Source organism: Rattus norvegicus, chromosome 17 (assembly GCF_036323735.1).
Source record: "Rattus norvegicus strain BN/NHsdMcwi chromosome 17, GRCr8, whole genome shotgun sequence".
Lineage (NCBI taxonomy): Eukaryota > Metazoa > Chordata > Mammalia > Rodentia > Muridae > Rattus > Rattus norvegicus.
The window spans coordinates 7,038,274-7,057,801 of record NC_086035.1 but is presented as its reverse complement, the minus strand read 5'-3'; the positions used below and the strand labels follow the sequence as shown (position 1 = coordinate 7,057,801).

General features: G+C 48.1%; 1 protein-coding gene and 1 pseudogene across 1 annotated transcript in view; both read right to left on the bottom strand.

The window, feature by feature from the left end:
- Nucleotides 1-19,528, bottom strand: part of Spock1 (sparc/osteonectin, cwcv and kazal like domains proteoglycan 1) — a 480,143-nt gene that overhangs the window by 169,233 nt on the left and 291,382 nt on the right. The gene's annotated exons all lie outside the window — the stretch shown is intronic.
- Nucleotides 1-19,528, bottom strand: part of LOC134482665 (non-histone chromosomal protein HMG-17-like) — a 53,229-nt pseudogene that overhangs the window by 11,101 nt on the left and 22,600 nt on the right.

Below are 19,528 nucleotides of genomic sequence, written 5' to 3'. Positions count from 1 at the left end.
GGTTCCCTAGGTATCACACTTAATATTCTAATTGAAGCTGTTATTGCTCTTGTCCCTCCCAGTGTTAATTTTCCGGATACTCTCGGCCATGGATTTATAAATGGGTAATCAGAGACTATTCATTTCTAAGCTCTTTCTTTCCCCAATTAGGGCAGATTCATTTCTCCTTCTTCGGGAAGGTTCCCAAGGTCATTAAATTTCATCCCAGAACCGAGGATGTTGAAGCAGTCATCACAAAGTTAGTGCTGAGTGGAGCCAGGGTTTCTTGGGGGCAGCATCTGAAGGGCTTGGAAAATATCTCGAGCAGAGAGAATGGCTGCCGGTCCCACGGCAGGGTTTGACAAGTGCTGTCTCACTTCAGTCTTACGTTTTCTTCTTGCTCCTTCCACTGTTTCCAGGGCCGTACACCGCTCGATCATTGCTAACATGCCTCACCACAGTAAGGCTAGTGGTTCATGCTCCAAAGCTGCCCACAGCCATTGCGGTAAATCTCCAACCCCAATAAGCCCATGCACAACCACACACTCAGTTATTATATTTATAAGCTGCATGCCTACATTGGGCAGCTCTACCTCTCACTACTCCACTCCCCCAGCTAGGAGATCCCTTGCTGCTGGCAGCCTCCCCAGGCCACGTGGTTCTACTCCATCTTCCTTCCTTCCCCCTCTCCTGTCTCTGTCTCCTTTCCCTTCCTCTGCCCAATCACAGGCTCCAGCCTTTATCTAACCAGTTAGAATGGGGAAAAGGTTCACAGGAAATCACCTGATCCACTCCTGCTTGGGGCAGCCCCTATTGGGGAAGAGGAATTAACATCAGTATACAGACAGCACCAGGGCAACCCACAATGCCCAGCCCGCTGTGTCCTGCCTGCAGCTCTGCCAGTGTGCCCCTGTGCTCCTTGCTGTGTCCCTCACACCACTCTAGGAGAGACGCACATACGAACATAAGGCATGTGTCGGGTCTTCCTGTGCATGGAAGACACACAAAAACAAATCACACCTGGGAACCAAAGAAATACAACTAGACCTGGCCCCACATCACTCAACTAAACGATCCCTCCGTTATACGACTCCAAGTCTGTCCAGAAGCCTGTATAGATCTGTAGTAAATGCCTTCTAAGAATGAGGACACTGCTTTGCCTTTCAACTAATTCCTGACCCTGTCCACGGCATCTGCAGTACCAAAGAGGCTCACTGTGGTGGCTACACCCAGGGACCTTGGCTTTTCTAACCCTCTAGTCTGCTTTGAGAGGCCTGGGAACACACTCCTGGACCATTTCCGAATTCTGGGTGACCTGACGTGAGTGTTTCAAAGGATGCTCTTGGTTAATGCTGGTTCAAATCACCGTGTAATGGCATCACTTGCTGGATGACCTGGTATCTATAGATCCCGAGAGCCTTGAGAGCCTCCAGCATCTCCAGTCTAGCGTCTTCATTGACATCAGTTGACATCATAGGAAGGCTACAATCCCTAGTGTGCCCTGTGATTATGAAGCCACGTTATATGCCAAGTACTGTTATAAAAGTACACATTGAGTGGTGGCTGAGACCAAGGCCACCATAGGCCAGCAGGGATGGTCAGAGAGGAAAGAGAGGAAGGAGGAGGCCAAGGGAAATGACGCCTGGAAAGAGACAAGGGGAAGATGTTGATAAACTTGAAAGAAGAGGAAGGCGGGAACTTCTTGGAGAGCCGGTACATGAGCCCTTGAGCCTGAAGGAGCTGAAGACGCTCTTGACACCGGAGGTGCAGGGAGTCCAACACAATTCATGTCTTCTTTCTCTGCTGTAAACTGCAACTCTCCTAAACTCTGTTTGGAGGCTCTGTTCTCATCCAAAGAGCACGTGTGGGACTCCTTATGCCATGCCGGTGGCTTCCGGTTTATCATATCGGTTGTCCTACTCAGGGTTTCTATCCCCGCGCAAACATCATGACCAAGGAGCAAGTTGGGGAGGAAAGGGTTTATTCAGCTTACGCTTCCACACTGCTGTTCATCACTAAAGGAAGTCAGGACTGGAACTCAAGCAGGTCAGGAAGCAGGAGCTGGTGCAGAGGCCATGGTGGGATGTTACTCACTGGCTTGCTTCCCCTGGCTTGCTCAGCTTGCTTTCTTATAGAACCCAGGACCACCAGCCCAGGGATGGCACCACCCACAATGGGCTGGGTCCTCCCACCCTTGATCACTAGTTGAGAAAATGCCTTACAGCTGGGTCTCATGGAGGCATTTCCTCAGGGGAAGATCCTTTCTCTGTGCTAACTCCAGCTTGTGTCAAGTTGACACAAAAACCAGCCAGTACCTCAGTTTCTAATTCCATCAAAGGCGTCCTCGGAGGCCTGACTGACTTACCCAAAGTGACAAAGGGGAAGGCAGTTTCTTAGCAAACTTTGTGCTGTAACTTGAGGGTAAAGCTAAGACGTTGGGACTCTCCCTTAGGGTCACACACATGAGTGTGCTTGATTTTCTGCAAATCTCTCTTAGGGGAAGTCCACATCCCAACCCTTAGCTATGCTCCTGTTGTTTTCTCCAGTGCCTTTCTTTGCACTAAAGCATCTTTAACAAAATCCCCAATCTCTGTCACCCTGCTTAGATCTTAGACTCTTCTGTACCTTGAAGCTGAGTATCTTGGTTTGGCCTGAATTGTGGTCCCTAAGGTAAGAGTGGGGAGCTGTGGCTCTGCCTCTCCCCCACCACTGACAATAAAGACTTCTCTTAGGATGCCCCATTCTCGGAGGTGTATCCTTGTGGCAGGGATGCTCCAGGCAGCTTGTTAACAGGTAGATGCCTAGCAGGAAAGCATTGGTAACAGCATGCTGACCGTGCCCTAGATCTGGGCCGTCTACAAGATCCAAGATTGCAAGGTCATCGTGAAGGAAGTGTAAGGTCAGAGTCAGTTGGCTTGGCAGAGCAGTCAGCAGTCAAGAGCCCTGTGTTGCTGGGTGGCTCTGGCCTTAGCAAGTCCTCAATGAGTGTCAAGTTCCCCTTTTCCTCGTACCATGCCTCTGAAACGTCCTTCACACCCAAAGCAGCACAGATTGGGTGCTTTCCTTTCTAGGTCACATTTAGGCCAAAGCAGTGAACTGGATCACCCTGCCTCTAATATCTGCTTTCCAGGAGATCCAAGACAGGTTCTACCATATCAGTGCGAACCTTGATATCCAGTGAGTCTGCCTCGAAGAGGCCTGGCTCCACCCTGGAGTCCCCTACACTGGAAACCTGATCATCCACTACCTTCCCCACTGTGTGGTGTCCAGTGGGAGAAATGTGAATTGTCGGATCTGTGCCTCTGTTCAGTGGGGTTCAACTTCTAAACTGATACCTGGCACTCAAGGAACGTGAAGAAAGAGACAAAGGGGAAGAGAAACGGTGGAATAATAGAAAGGCCTTTCCCCAAACACTTCTTCCCACGTGCAAATGTCTGACAGACTTTCCTGGCGCCAGCCCCCACTGGCTGGGACTAACCCAGCCATCAGGCCTTTTGTGATCCTGAACAAGCTAATGAGCGGTCTGTATTGCCGTGTAATCCAAACAGTATCTGTTTCATGCCCAATCGTTTTTTAAATGGGCAACAAATCTCCCTGGCGTGTTCCTTTCTCTGACAAACAAAAGCTCTGTCTGGGCTCTCTGTGGGCTCTGTCCAATCAACAAGAACAAGAGCTCCCAAGGATGCTAATTCAAAGTCCCCGTCACAAAGCCAGGGCCTCCTGGGCCCTCTGGTCTGGCCTAACAAGGTTCCCCGGGTTGGCAGCTCTGTCCAAAGCTGGAATAGGGAAAGCCAATTGGTGATGTGTATACCACTGTATTGTTTTGTTTTGTAACTAGTTCCTAAAGAGCGCAATGACAATGTCTCACATGATGTCACTGTTTCAGACAGCCACATGCACGGATAGAGCACGACGAAGATTCACCTCGTCATCGTTACCGCATAGGGTAGAAACTCCACGAATAAGAATAGAGGCACCACGAATAAGCAGCCTCTGGACAATATTTCTGGGCTGTTAGGCAGCAGCCAGAGCACACACGCCTTTGCATACTGAGAAGCAAAGGGCCTGTGGTAGAAACCCACCGAGTGGTAGACACCCACGAAGGGACCCCTTCAGTGTGCCTTACAGCAACTCCTTCAGACTTCTTGTGCCAAAAGTCACCAACTCCTCCCTTGGGTCCAACAATAACCAAAAGCAACACAGGAGTCTGGTCTACCTGTCTCCACTTTGCTCCTTTAACCTTAGGTCCTGTGCTTGTCTCTGCCCAAGGGTCGGTCCATCACTTGAGATGCAGGTCTAGAAACGGGCACAACGACGATCGACGGCATCTTGCTGTCCTGTTCTAGAACTTCTAAAGGGGCTTTCCAGTTGGATTCCAGGGACAGCAAGACGCGGAGGGATAAAACACCTCAAGACCTGAACTTCTTATTTGTACTTTGTACTTTCCTAGTGTAGACTGATGAAGTCTCTTCTCTCTGCTGTTTGACCACTGCTCATATCTGGAACGCTGGGATAAGTACAGCTTTGCCCGCTGGGGCTGGCCAGAAGAAGTCTGGGCTTTTGCCCTAAAACTCTGGTTTCAGCCTAATGTGTGACTCTCCTCTCCTAGTCCTGGTGCAGCTTAGCTTGCAGGGTTTGCAGTCGTCCTGGAGCACCGTTCCCATGGCAACCCATCCTCTTGATTCCAACAGGGCCATCGGCAAGGGACCCGGGTTTACTGGGTTCACTCTGAAGCAGTGCGGTACCCAGTAGTTCAGCATTGCTTAAGCACAGATGTTCACGCCGCATCTGCCTCATGCAGCTTCCCTTCTAGATGCGGAGAGAGGATGATCTCGATTCAAGCCCAGGAAAGCTAAGGGCACCCATTGTATTTGTCTTCCTAGAACCCTGCCAAGAACCCTCTGTGACAGGGCTCGCCCTGACCCCCATGACGCAGATAACAGAGATGTAGAAGGCACCCAAGTGTGTGCCGAGTTTTAGGGGCCAAGGAAGAAGTCAACCGCAAGTGGATGCAGAGACACCTGCACTGGGTGCAGATCCCACAGGACCCCCGGCTTACGAGGCGCATTCCAAGCAAGTCTCGAACAGTGTTAGAGACAGCAGGGTTCTCCTCGGGCTGCAGTGTGACTTTGAACTGAAAGGTCTGGACAGTGCTGGCTTTGCCCTCCTATAGCCCCACAAGGCGGCCTCCATTTTCTCTCCCTTGCTTCCTTCCCACTGTGGCTGCCACTATGGCCCTTTCACCCTTCCATTCCTCTCCTTCCCCCATCGGTTCATTAATTCCCTGTCTGGTCCCAAAGGGCCCTTCGTGTCTACACAGAGACCCCATAAGGACTATCTTCTCTTCACAAACTAAACGAGTGTGCCACTCATTTCGGTGCTACCTTCCCCCCAGCGGAGCCCCAGGGTGGGTGGGCTAGGCGGTTCCAGGAGGATTGGTCCTCTTCGGTTTTATAGCAGTTCCCCGAGCCCCAGTGCTTCATTGTTCAGCAGACAACATAATAGCTTCATTTTTCGCTTTATCGGGCTAAGTGTTCTGCTCTGCATTTTGTTAAATTTTGAGTAATCGCTGGAGTAATCCTCCACCTGGGGGTATGTTCTTCCCCCCCTCACGGGCTGCATGCTGCACACAGCTCTCTTCCCCAAGCCTCTCTTTGGCAGCCTTCACTGCCAGATCCAAGAGATGATGCTACAGCAGGGAGGCAACCAAAGGACCTCTCGTTCCTGCTGCCGCCGCCTGGGCTGAGCCCCAGTCGCTAGGTATCCGAGAGCAGAAGTAAGGGCATCTTCTCTGTGGGTCATTCCTGTGGACTTTCCTGCTAATCTCTGGGTCTCAGCCCAGCCCTGAGCACTAAGCTCTAAACCATGAACGAGTGGGGGTCCCGCCACATGAAAGGCAGTTCCGGTCAAGCATCTGCAGAGAGGCTCTGGTGGCCCTAAAGCCTACACGTAAAAATTCAAAGCATATAAACCTTGAGAGGAGGTGAAGAAGATAAATAAACAAACAAACAGACAAATAAATAAAATAAAGACCTCTTAACTCAGAATCACCTCTACTTTGAATAATTTAAACCAATAGATTAAATACCCCAGATGTAGCTATTAATGTCAAATACATGTTGCTTTGCAGGCTCCAAATTAGAGTATTTAGAACAAGACTCCACCTGATGCCTTGGCCCTAAATGTAGTGCCAGCCTTCTATCTCTGTTCCTTTGATCTCTGAACACAGTTGCTGTGTTATGTTACTCAATCAGCATTGCTTCAATCTACCGTGCTAGTCACGATTGGCATTTTGATTCATGAGTTTACTAGGTTTTGGCTGTCACTCACCAGATTGTAAGCTCCTGTCTTGTGTTTTTTACTTCTCCCAGAGAAGCCAGCCAGCTACCTAGTTTGCTTGATACAAAATATGATCAACAAATTCATAATAAATGCCTCGTTTATGATCCCTTGACAGCAATGGAAACACATCTGCCAAGGTTTGCCTACGTCTAAGACGTGGCGTGATGGAGAGTTGTTTAAACCTATCTTTTTATATCAATTATTCAGTCCCACGGCCTCTCGATTTCTCTAATATAAGAATAAAATTCAATGGCTGTCATACTCTGAGTGAGAGCTGAGAACTGTCACCCCCACTTCTTGTCTCTGGTGATGTACAGGAGGCAGGATTATCTCAGTGAGAATTCAGGTCCCCAGCAAAATACATTGGGGGTTAGTTTTATGTTTTTGCTTTCAAGCTGGTAAAAAGTTGTTTCCTCTTTCTTTTTTTAAGTCCCCGTCCCTAAGGGAAAAGAAGCCTATGATCAGTGTATTGTTCCCATCTGGACACCTAAGGAAATCTCCCTTCCTCCTGCCATGTTAACTGCAAGGAGATTATGGGAGGAGCTACGCTTCCATCAATGATGTCGTGTAACATCTGGAGACCTGGAGAATCATCATGGCTGCTATGTGTTGGAGTGAGGGTGAGGCTGCTGGATTTAGGTAGAAGGGGCAAAGGAGGGTGTGAACTCTAACGGGGCACGGCTCTGTAGTAGAGAGCTCTTCAGGCAAATGTCAATGGCGCCAAGTTTAGGGATCCCGAGAATAATCTACTTCTTGGGGTTAGACACATCGGGGGGAAGGTGGGTAATAACACATGGTTCTGGATGGTTCTGAGCTGGAGAGATGAGAACCAAGACCAGAATGCCCCTTAAGAACACCCAGAGACACTCATGATCCCACCCAGCTCGGGAAGGGTCTTTCCTGTTTCCTCCTGTGGTTGAACTGTTGAAGAGATCAGGTGCCAAGCTGATCTGTCCAAGGCTCACACCCCAGCCTGGTATTCTACCTGCCCACTCCATCACACCGATTCCAGTGAGCAGCTCCAAAGTGACCATCGGCCTTCACTGCCGTCAGCTCAGGCTGGAGCAGGAGCTGCACCCACGATGTGAAGCCGACCGAGGTATTAAACAGCGGGCGTGGATATGCCAAGCGCAAGTTCGTCAGACGGCTATGGATCAGAAGGAAACCCCTCTGCTATCCTGGGACTTGCTGTCTAGTGTGGTGACAGAGTGACCGTGTGGAGAATAACCACCATAGAGAAGCAGCATACGCAAACAGCCATCAAGGATTTGATTGGCACCCTGAGTTATCTTCCAGCACCACGAGAAGACCCTGTCATATCAAAGCATCCAGAGGTAGCCTTTACAGAGCGTATTTGAGGATGGTCCAGGCCCTAATTTGCTAAATGATGAACTACTGTAGCACCGGGCAAGGCAACAGGAACCACAACAGCCGTGATATCAGCCAACAACTCTGGGCACAGAAAGGTACATGCAGGGTGCTTTGCTGTGCCCCTGTCACGACCCATCTCACGACACCTCTATAACAACCCTGTGCTGCTGACAGCATTGCCTCAGTCGTCAGGAGCTCAGAGTCAGGTTCCACCACATAAAATGACTCCGAGGGCCATGCCTTAGTCAGCAGGCCGGGTGGCATTAAGTTCCTCAGTGCTCGGCCTATCAGCACGGTGGCTGCTTTTTTTTCTGCCACAGCCCAGTCTGCATGCCAAACACAGCCTGAACGTAGTTGTTTTTCTCGCAGTGCTAATGCATGACCTTCCTCCCACCAAACAGTATGTCGCAGTTCTAAGTGACATCTAAGAAAAATTAGGGGGTTGGCGGGTGATGTATTGAAAGACATACACATCCTGCACCAAGCAGAAAAAAAAGGTGTACACGTGAAGGCCACGCTGTTTGGTATGTAAATGATCATAGGCTGTTGAAGGCTGAAAGGCTGGGAGGTTCTATGAAGTCCCCAGGTATGCTGCCAAGCACCAGGATAAACATATTGTTGCAGCCCCTCCTCCAGCTTGTAAATCCTCCACACTGCATTAAAGTCTGTTAATGGGACCAGCGACGTTCAAAATAAACTGTGCTTTCTATGTGAACATTTGATCTAAGTCATCACTCTTCTACAAAACTGAGTTTCCCCTTATTAATTTTTCAGTTCTCATCAAGACAGTCAAGTAGTGACCATCTTGCCCTGATACTCATTCACTGGGAACCTGGAAGTCCATGTGAAGGTGGACATAGGCAGGGAAAACTGGAAGCTAGGACAAGTGAGTCCATTCTGCTTGTGGTAGTTTCAATATGCTTGGCTCAGGGGATGGCACTATTTGGAGGTGTGGCCTTGTTGGAGTAGGTTTGGCTTTGTTGGAGTAGGTGTGGCCTTGTTAGAGGAAGTATGTCACTGTGGGCGTGGACTTTAAGACTGCTAGATGCCTGGAAGCCAGTATTCTGCTAGCAGCCTTCAGAACAAGAGGTAGAACTCTCAGCTCCTCTAGCCTCTTGGCTGTCTGGACACTGCCATGCTCCTGCCTTGATGATAATGGACTGAACCTCTGAACCTGTAAGTCAGTCCCAGTTAAATGTTGTCCTTTGTAAGTGTTGCCTTGCTCACGGTTTCTGTTCATAACAGTAAAACCCTAAGGCAGAAGTTGGTACCAGGAGTGGGTTTGGAGAAACAAGAGTTCTAACCTCAGCATGGCTAGATATTACCTGACTATGGCCTGGAACAGACACACCCACTTCTGAATCAAGTCTTAGGTCTGATGACAGCTAAGGGTCTATAAACCATTCCACAGACAGGGTAAGCCACTTTGGAAAGGATGGAGCTTTTCCATATTTGCCTAGTTTTCTTCCTGGTTGTGGCTCCTCGGGGAAACCTAATAGATCTTATTTATTCTTATACAGACTGACACTGTGCCTAAATCTGGACATATATCAGCCAATATTTGCTGAACACAAAAGCCATTTCTAGAAGCCCCTACGTGAAACAGTGAACAAGCTGTCAATGAAAAGGGTCAGGATCCAGCTCCTAACAGGTGTCCCACAAAATGGTGGCTGAATAAAGAGCTGTCTGCTCATCGTCTTTAAAGAGCTAGCTGTATTTATACCCAGGCAGCTTCAACTTATTCTCGACCCAAAGCACTTGTTAGAAAAATACTACCAATGACAACATCTAAGGGAAATGAAGACAAGAGAGGAAGCCCTCATGGGGACACACAGTAGGCATTCAATTAGTGTTCCCTGACCTCCAAAGTCACCTGACAGCAACGGCACAAACGCTAGAGTTTGAATCCCCATTCACATCTGAGGGGATGGTGCGGCTCCCATGGTGCCTTACCCATAAACATAGGCGATCTGTGTGCCTTCAATTGTAAAGGTTACTGGAACTTTAAAGTGCTATTAGGAGTACCAGATCAGTTGCTTTTGTCCTGCCTTCCTGACAGAGTAAAACAGTCATGAACAATTTGCCTTCCCCCCCCCCCCCCCAGATTAAATTCTGTTAATGGGACCAACAACATTCAAAACAAGCCAGCCAATGGCCTGAGCCACCGGCATCTGGCTCACAGGTTTCCATACCTCACCGACACAGTAAAGTCACTTTCTGCTGGGAATTCAACAATCCTAGCGATGAAACACCAGCAACCCTGACCTATAGCCACAAATCACGCCGATTCCTAAGCCTTCCGGGAAGATAAAGAGATAAGCTACAGTCCACCTGGTCTTAAAAAAGACGCTCAGAGCAGCCACCATTTTCACCCCACAGAAGTACCTGATTCTGTAAGCTGATTAATGTGAGCATACCTATACCCTTCCCTCCGCCCTTCCATTCACTTTGATACTTCAGCAGTGGCGGCGGAGTGATAAGGGTTTAGAAAAACAAAAAGCTCTCGGGCTCATCTTCCTTGCATAGACCGGGCTTGGTGTGGTGCCGGCAAATGGTAACAGTGTTTCTAAGCTATCTCTACCGCGGTGTAGAGAAACCAATTATACAGAGAGGCCCCTCTCCCCTGCAGGAGGGCGAGCTCTCTGCCCATGAATATTTCATGCATTGTCATCTGTGCATTATTTAATAAAGCAATCGAGAGGGTGAGCTTATTTTCTTTCTCAACCTTCCCACTGGAGACCCCGGGACTACGGTACACAAGCCGGAAGTCAGCAATCAGAGAGACATTGCGACTCCGTTTCTGAAGCCCTGGGCTATTCCAGTCTTAACCACACACTCACAGTTTCTAATACACACACCTTCCCCCAGGGACACCCTAACTGCTCTTATTTGTGCTGATGGAGGCAAACTCACTTCAGACTTCAATGCGTGGTGACATAATTGATTACCAGACAGTCACCGAGTGCCACATTGGGAGATATAAGGCTTAGGAACCAGATCCCTGTCCTGGAGAATTCAGAGGCAAGAGGAAACCGCTGGACAGATAACAATGGGAAGTACACTCCAGCGACACGTGTGACTAACAGCTACTCATGAGGCATAGGACCTGGATGGTAAGGAGCTTGCTGGGTATCCATCCTTTCCCATCTCCACCCAGTGTCTGACATCTGATGTGTGGTATTAGTAAGAGTGTAGTTCTTGAAGATGCTAGCCTCTCCTTTACGTATGAAGGGACCAGACACTCCTTTCCCTAAGCCACAACATAGTTATGGGCAGGCTTCCGGGATTGCTGTGACTTCCCGGAGGGCTTCAGAGAAAATCTGAAGATCAAATACACTTCGGCCAAGATGGCACCACCCCGGCTTGAGCCATGTGCAACACAGTATCTTCAGCAGGGCCCTTGGTTTCTGCTCTTTGTCCATGCCCACCCACACCTCTGCAGATCCCTGTCATCCAAAGAAGTCACTGGATTTCACTTCTGGTGACAGAGACACTGCCTGATCAAACACACCAGAGCTGCTTGCTAAAGACAGGAATGAAGTGCCCCTCCCCCATTTCTTGGCCAAGAGCTGGGAACATGATTAGGGTATTAAAACTATTTCCCCAGGACTGGTATTTTGAAAACAGAACTGAACTGATTCTATGTTGCAGGTCAGGATCATGACACCAACCAGGCACCGGTCCCTTCTGCACTTGTTTCACGGCTTAGTGCTGCTTACTTTCTGAGTTGCATAGGAGATCCTAGCAGAAGGATGACAACATTGCCGCGTCCCTCCACTCTGTGAGCGACTGTGCATCTGTGAGCAACTGTGCATTTCTTACATTTCTATTGCCAGGGTCTCCATTCCTTTGGACACAGGAGACATTTCCTGCCCTAACTATCTAACTACAAGACATGTAGGATCCTCTGAGTGATAAAATGTTACAAAATTCGATGGCTACCAGGATGTCAATGCCCCGGGAACAGAAAGAAACCCAGAGGCACACCTGAAATGACCGGGCTTCTCTGACCAAGCAGTCCTTCTATCGAGGGAAACCTTGTCCAACTGATCAAGCATTCCCCCAACAGTTTTCTAGAAGGGAACAGCTAACCATCTCAGGTCCTTCTCCTCCAAGCTTGACTACACTTCTCCACTCTCCACAGGGAAAAGACAAGCTGGCCTAACTCAGTGGTAAATTGAATTTTGCATGCTTCAAGACAATTGCAAGATCTCCCTGCAGGGTGCTTTTCCTGGGGCCATGGTTCCTAATTATCATCATATGTGCCTTCATCCCAGTTCCATAATCAAATCTGTTGCTTTCCTTTAAGCCACGACCCAGCCACCCTTTAAAGTCATGGGCCTGTTTTCAACCACCTTTTCATTGCCTGACTCAGGCATCTTGCGGTGGGAGTGAGGACAAACATTGAAAAGATAATTCTAGAATGTGGGGCACAGCCATGATTCATATAGTAAGCATTTCTCTTCATCAGGGTTTTTTTCTCAAACGTTGGTCATGGACAGGCACGAGCTTGTGCGAGCTGCTGTCGGTCCATTAAGGAGAACAAGATTTGGCACCTTTCATGTAAGGGTCTTCCATCAGACTTGGTATCCATTAGAGAGAGACGTCTAAAAAGAGTGAAAGAACCAGGCATGGTGGTCCATAATCCCAGGACTCAAAAGCTAAGGCAGGAGGATTTGAGCTCAAGGCCAGCCTGGAATACATAGCAAACCTTGTCTTAAATGCACCTTGTGTTGGGACTAGAGATAGATCAGTGGTTAAGAGTACTTGTTTTTCGAAAGGACCAGCTCTGATTCCTAGCACCCATCTGGTACCTCGTCATGGCCTTTAATTCCAATTACGGGGGTTCTGATGCCCTCTTCTGGCTTCTGTAGGCCCCAGGCATGCAGTGGTATGCTGATGTATGCAAAGGCAAACGCCCATACATAAACTCAGTTACAAAATACTTTATTAAATAAACAAGCAACAGCCAAAAGCAAGACAGAAGACATGGGAGAGAAATGCTGTATTTCCGGGGTCCCAGGCTACCATCTTTCACTCTCAGTCTCCCAAACACTGCAGAGAGAAGCCCAACTGCAGGAGGCCTGCCTCTGCCACAGACTTTTCAGAGCTAATTTCTATTTTAGAAAAAAACTGTGACCAGCTTCATTAAAGATTTTTTTTTCATAAACAATCATGTTATTTCAGTCAGGACATGGGCAGACAATCAATAGTATACAAGAACTTCCAAATCCCCTTCCTGTGGACTACCTTTATCAAAAATCCACTACAAAACCCAGTAAACTCTTCATTCAATGCTTTGAAAGGGGAAAGAAGCTTAGAGTGAGGGCTGACATCTCACATTAAGGATGGTGTTTAACAACTTCTCACACGCTGACCCTGACATTCAGGAACTGAATATGGCAGAATTATCGATCTGAAGATCCACAATCTTTCATAAAAGGAACCAGCGCTCTTCCGAAAACATTTGATGAAGTCACAGAAAAGTCCCCATCACCCAATAGACTAGAAAACCATTTTGGGGGGTCAGGGTCCAACAGGTCTCTGGTTTTAAGAGAATTATGTCTATGTTGATGGTACAGGGGGAACAGGATATAAAAATTATTTGAGAGTCTCCTCAGACCACAAGGCATTTTGTGTCTTGGTGGCCACCTATGCAAGACCAGGTTGTCTCTCCTGGAAGCCAACAGGAGCCTTTCAAAATTATCAAGGAAAGAGGTTTTCTGTTCTCAATCCAGCTTGGGTGATATTTTGTTAGTGACACTTGATCCTTCCCCCCTCTACTGCCCCCCCAATTAATGAAGTGTTTTGTGTGCTAACAATATAGTTTTTTTAAAAAAAAAGACAAAATTCTGCATTTTTATAAAACTTGATAAAAATAGTATTTCAAACCATACAGTCACCAGAAGTACACAGTTTACAAAAATGCATACACGTCACTTGTCTGCACCTTCCTCTTCCTGTGCCTGGTCTGTGTTGGCATCTCCGTTTTCTGCAGGATTGGTCGTGCTCTTACCAGCGTAAGTTTCCCCTTTTTCCCCTTGGGTAACTTCTCTCCCTTCTCTGCAGGGGCCTCTCTGGGCTTGGGCTCTGGATTTGCAGAGTTTGTGGCTCATCCTTCGCCTTGGCTGTGTCCTCTTTAGCCTTTCTTTCGGGCATGGCGCTGGCAGGAGACGGTAGCACTGAACACCAATATACAGCAGCCCGAGGGTTTCATCTGTCCAGGGGTCATCACTGCTACTTCGTCACACCGCTCCTAATTTCTACTTTTCACTCATTCTTCCCAGCTCTACCATTTAGCCTTGCCCTCAAGAAGTTTCTAAAATGATCCGGAGGAAATTGCCAACTATCACGGGGAAACGACAAGCTAACGCGGAAATACAAGCTGCAAAGAAGAAATTGCTTTCCACACCAGGCACAAGGACCTTAAAAGAAAGTGGGAGCTGGGAGTGGAAACGCTGAAATATTCCAAAAGTAGGAAGCATGGAGCATATAGAAGTTGTATGTAGGGGAATCATGTGACCAGAGGTCATTTTTAAAAGCACTGGTATGTTGCACCGGGAAGGGAAAAACAAGGATTTTGATTAAAATTACAAGGCTAGACTTATACAGGACTCCACCCTTTGACGATGTAAATATTCTGTCTCTACAGTTAGCTGTCTGTGGGTGGAGTGTGTGACTGTGCTAATGTGTCAGTCAGACTTATCGTTGTTGTGACAAAATCCTTAGTACAATTAGCTCAAGGGTTGAGACGCTCTTAGTTTACAGGGTTGGCGGCTGCATCCAGTGATTTGAGACCGAGGCAGGACAGACTACTATGACAGTCAGAGCATGTGACAGAGACCGAGGACAGCCAGGGAATGGAAAGAAAGACAAGCAAAGGCTCAGGACTGATGCAGCCCCCACGAACATGACCCCAGTGACCGTTTCCTCCACTTGAGCTCCACTTGCAAGAATGACCACCATTTCTTAATAATGCCATCAAAGTATGGCTCCATCCACAGATTAATCCAGGAGGAAGGCAGAGCCTTCACACCTACTCACTACCTCAAATCCCCAACTCTGCACACCCTTGGTCTCCAGATCAAGCCTTCAGTACTCGGCAATACTTGCCTCTTGGGGGATACCTCACGCTCAAATCCTAACAGCAGGGGACGGTATGCTCAGGTTGTAGTAAGCCTTTGCTATGGCTTGGCCTTTCTTCCCACTATACTGGGGACTGCCGAATTGTTCTTTTGAGTGTTATCGTTGGCGCAGCAATTAAGAGGCTGCTACAGGTTCTAATCCCAGCTTCACCGTTGGGCAGTGTGACTCTGGGCAGGTTACTTAACTCTACTCGACCTGCTTTTCATCTCTGAGTTGAAGTATCTCACCGTTTTACTGGATTGTCAAATAACCCTGCTGGTGGTCTATATAAAATGCCTTGCAGAACACCTGACATCCAGAATTAATGCTCAGACGTTCCCAAACAACCCCTTAGCTCCTCGCCCCTCATGCAGTTGGATGAGCACAGCTTAGAGGTTTGTGTGTGGATGATTCAGTACACACGCGCGTGCGCGCACACACACACACACACACACACATACACACACAAAGTGGAGGGATGGAGGGACAGAGGGAGGGACAGAGGGAGGGAGAGAGAGAGGGAGAGAGAGGGAGAGAGGGAGAGGGGGAGAGAGAGAGAGAGAGAGAGAGAGAGCGTGAGCGAGCACACAAGAGCAAAAACTCGAAGCTGCAATTTATTTAGGGACAGTTTATAGTTTGTTCAAAGCTCATAAAAAAATAAATCTATCAACAATAATAAAAACAGGAAAATTTCACTCTCCTACATCAGTGTATGTATGTATATGTATCTGTCTGTGTGTATGTGTGTTTCTATTTGTATGTGAGTCTCTGTGTGTTTCTATGTGTGTCTGCATATGTATGTGTATCTGTAAGTGTTTTTGTATATCTGTATGTATATCTCTCTGTGTCTATATGTGTACTTGTGGGTGTCTGTATGTGTATGTTTGTGTGGGTCTACCTGTGTGTGTGTGTGTGTGTGCGTGTGTGTCTTCATGGGTATTTGTATGTGTTTATATGTTTGGGTATGTGTGTTTATCTGAGTGTGTATATACGTGTGTCTGTGTGTGTCTATATGTGTATGTGTGTGGTTGTGTCTGTCTGTATGTGTCTATGTATTCATGTATGTGTGTCTATATGTGTGTGGTTATATGTGTGTGTGTCTGTCTATATGTGTATGTATTTATGTATGTGTGTCTGCATGCGTCTTTATGTATGTGTGTGTTGGTGTGTTTGTATGTATATCTATATGTGTGTGCTTGTGTATCTGCATGTATGTTAGTGTATGTGTATGTCTATGTGTTTCTATGTGTTTGTGTGTATCTGTATATATGTGTATGTGCATTTGTGTGTGTCTGCATGTGTGTTTGTGTATGTGTGTGTCTATATGTGCATGTCTGTCTGTGGTATGTGTGTGTGTGTCTGTGTGTCTGTCTGTGGTGTATATGCATGTGTGTCTGTGTGTCTGTCTGTGGTGTATATGCATGTGTGTCTGTGTGTATGTATGTCTGTGGTATGTGTGTCTATCTCTCTGTCTGTGGTATATGTGAGTGTGTCTGTGTATCTGTCCGTGGTGTATATGCATGTGTGTGTGTGTGTGGTCCTGTGGAATAAACTCAGGGCCTCACATATATTAGGCAAGTATTCTACTTCCAAGTTACTTCTATCCCCATATATCTGTTTTCAACTATGTTTATGTTCACTTTAATGCTGTAGACATGTCCATACCTGGGTATCAAACAGAGAATGGCTACTGTGTTAAGCCTGCACCAAATCTTCCTAATGGCTAAATGAATCTAAGGCAATGGCTGTTCCAGTACCAGCCCATTGCTTTAGAGAAGCCTCTAAAATGAACAGCCTCCGGTAAGTCCAGGGCAGAGGCCCATCTATCCTCAATAAGGAAGCCCCTGCTGCTTAATCAGACAAATGGCCAGTATGTCCTCAGTTCCCTCCAGCATCAGCCATCAAAGTCATTTGGCCAGGCTGGGAGACAGGTGTCCTCCTTGTGCATCTCGATACAACCAGAGGAAGAACCACCTGCTCTCCCTTGGCTGTGAAAACAGGGTGAGTGCAAAGAGACAAGAATTGCTCTATCTCCTAGAGGCTGGGAAAGCAGGGAGCACCATGGCTGGCTGTGTGGGTCCTGTCAGTGTGAACTTGAAAGGCTCAGAATCTGGACAGGCTGCAGTGATCGCAAAGCCTACCCTGCCCCCATCCCCCACGCACGCATAGACGTAGACAAGTGTTTGCTTGTCAGAAAGGCACGTGTTCATCAATGAGTGCTGCCTGCCAGCAGCCACTGCTTTCTAAAGCCTTTAGAAATACAAATCCCTCATTAGAAAAGGCAATAACCTAACATGAGGCTCTTGTCAATGCGTATCAGCTGCTGGGAGAGGTCAGTGCAAAAGCAGCACAGAGAAAAAGAAACTCTGCTTAAAAACAGCAAGGGCAGCTAATTGATGGCTGATAGCTCACGAAGCCAACGATAACCGATGCAAAACCACCCAACGACCTTTCACCCTTCTTACAATAGTCTTCAAGAGGATATTAATGGTGGGCAAATTCTTCCATGAAGTCCTCCTTTCCTCCTCCTTGTCCTCCTCTTCCTTCTCCTTTTCTTCCTCCCCCTTCCCTTTTTCCTCTCCCTCCTCCTCTTCCTCCTCCCCCACTTCCCCCTTCTTCCTCCATCTTCTTCCCCTCCTTGAGTTTCCTCCCCTCTTTCCCCTCTTCCCCCTCCTCCCCTTCTCATCCTCCCCTCCCCCCACCTCCTTTCCATTTCAGATCCTGGCCTTTCTATCAGAAACTTTTTAAGGCAGCACCCACAAGCTGAGATGAACTTATAAGGAAGTTAACTTACAAAAGAGCAAACTGAGAGGCTAGAGGATAGAATTAATTGACAGAAGCCTGGATGCCGAGCTCTCTGGGAGCAGAAATGGATCTGCGGCCTCTGGGAACGACAGCTGCCCCAAGTAATTGAATGAGTGCTGGCTGTGCTTTAGAACCTGCGGAGATTTCTCCCAGAGAAAATCCACCGTGTGGTGCTAAAGATGACGACGTCTGTTTTCTTTGAAATCAGGGCAATGTCGGCCAGTGGGCAAATGACCATCGTGGTCCTGGCCTGCCAGGGGCATTCCGCACTATCAAAGACATCTTCAAAGAGGTCTGGGTGAGAGACCAGAGGCCCCTTCCCTGGAAACAGCTCCTGGTCACAGCTGAGTGAAGGACTCAGAGCATTCAGTGTGGGCAGAAAGGAGAAAGGGGGGAGGGGTAAGAAAGTTGGGGAGGAGGGGACAGCCAGGAGGCCTGATAGTCTAGAGAGACTTCAAGAGAAAACAGACAAGGAAAGGTTAGGTGGTCTGGGGCTCAAGAAGGCCAGAGAGGGGAAACTTCAGGGCTGGGGGCAGGCATTCTAGAACAAACTTATTTGAAGTTAATGAATTGAAAATAACCCCCACTGAAATGGAGGCACATTAGAGTAACAGACTGCACAGAAATGTCAACGGACTCTGAGCCGAGAGGCAGAGAGCTCCCCAGCACTGGCTCTGAAAATTCTCTTGAAGCGCAGTCCGAAGCGGCTCCCGCCAGGACAGGACAACACTGGTTTTCAAACAGGCTTGGCCTATGGAGCAAGTTCAAGGCCAGCCTGGGTAACTTAAACGAGATCTTGCCTCCTAATTAAGGTAAAAGGACGGCTGTGGATGTAGGCACAAGACCGTGAGAACAATCTGTGGCTCCTTCAAACAGAGAGAAAAGAGAAAGAGCTATTGTAGCATCCTGTTAGCAAGAGAGGCCAACAGGCGGAGAGGTCTCTGACAGCGTGTCCATCCGCAAGTCCCACCCAAAGCCAGGCAGAGAGCAGAGATGAGGTCGGTCTCCCGGGAACGCCCTGCGCCACCTTTCTCTCTGCTCTCCTCCTCACTGTGAGGCCTTATTGGCTTCAAGGGGCCTCTACCGCCTCATAGCCTCTTCACTGCAAAGCTGCCTGGTGCCTGGCTGCCCACCACTCATCCCCTGTTAGGATGTGACTGTCAGGGTCTAAAACCTGCCCAACCATCGACTCTCTGCTCATGGTAGTGTTGGGACCCCACCATGCCGCCCACTTCTGGGCTCTCTCGGGATGAAAGGGGAGAGGGCTTTATTTTGTTTAGAATTTACACCTCTGCCTCCCTCCGCCCCACCTCTGCTGCTCTCCCCCACCTTTGCCCACCTCAGCCCTACTCTGCCCCACCTCTGCCTCATCTCCTCCTCACCCCTGCCCCACCTCTACCCTAGTCGACAAACTTTCTTGATTCTGTTTTTCTTCCAGAGTCAACACAGCTGAAGGAATGGTAATCTTGTGTCTGAACCTAATGGAACCGTGCTGAGTATGACTTCAGCCAGCATCTGACCGACATCTCCAGGGACTAGCACAGCGCCCAGCTCCGAAGAGCAGTTCCTCAGAAAATAATGATGAGCAGGGTAGAGAACAGGGGCTTCTGTTTCCAGGCTGGTTAAGAAGAGGCTGTCTGGGGGTGGGGTGGGGGGGTGGGATATTTCTAAGGCTGTGTGAGCTATTTAAGCTCCTGCATTATTTTTCTTCCTATATTAAAAATAGATTTTATTATAAAGACGGGACCAGGCAAAAAGGCAGAATCCAGCCCCGGTTTCCTCAGAAGCAGATCCAAAGAGGGCTTTGAAGAAAGGAAGGGCTCAGATGCTAGCCACATGCAACATGACAACAAAGCACGTGGCTGCTCTGCCCCTCTTCCCCATTTGATCTAAAAATAAAGGCGGT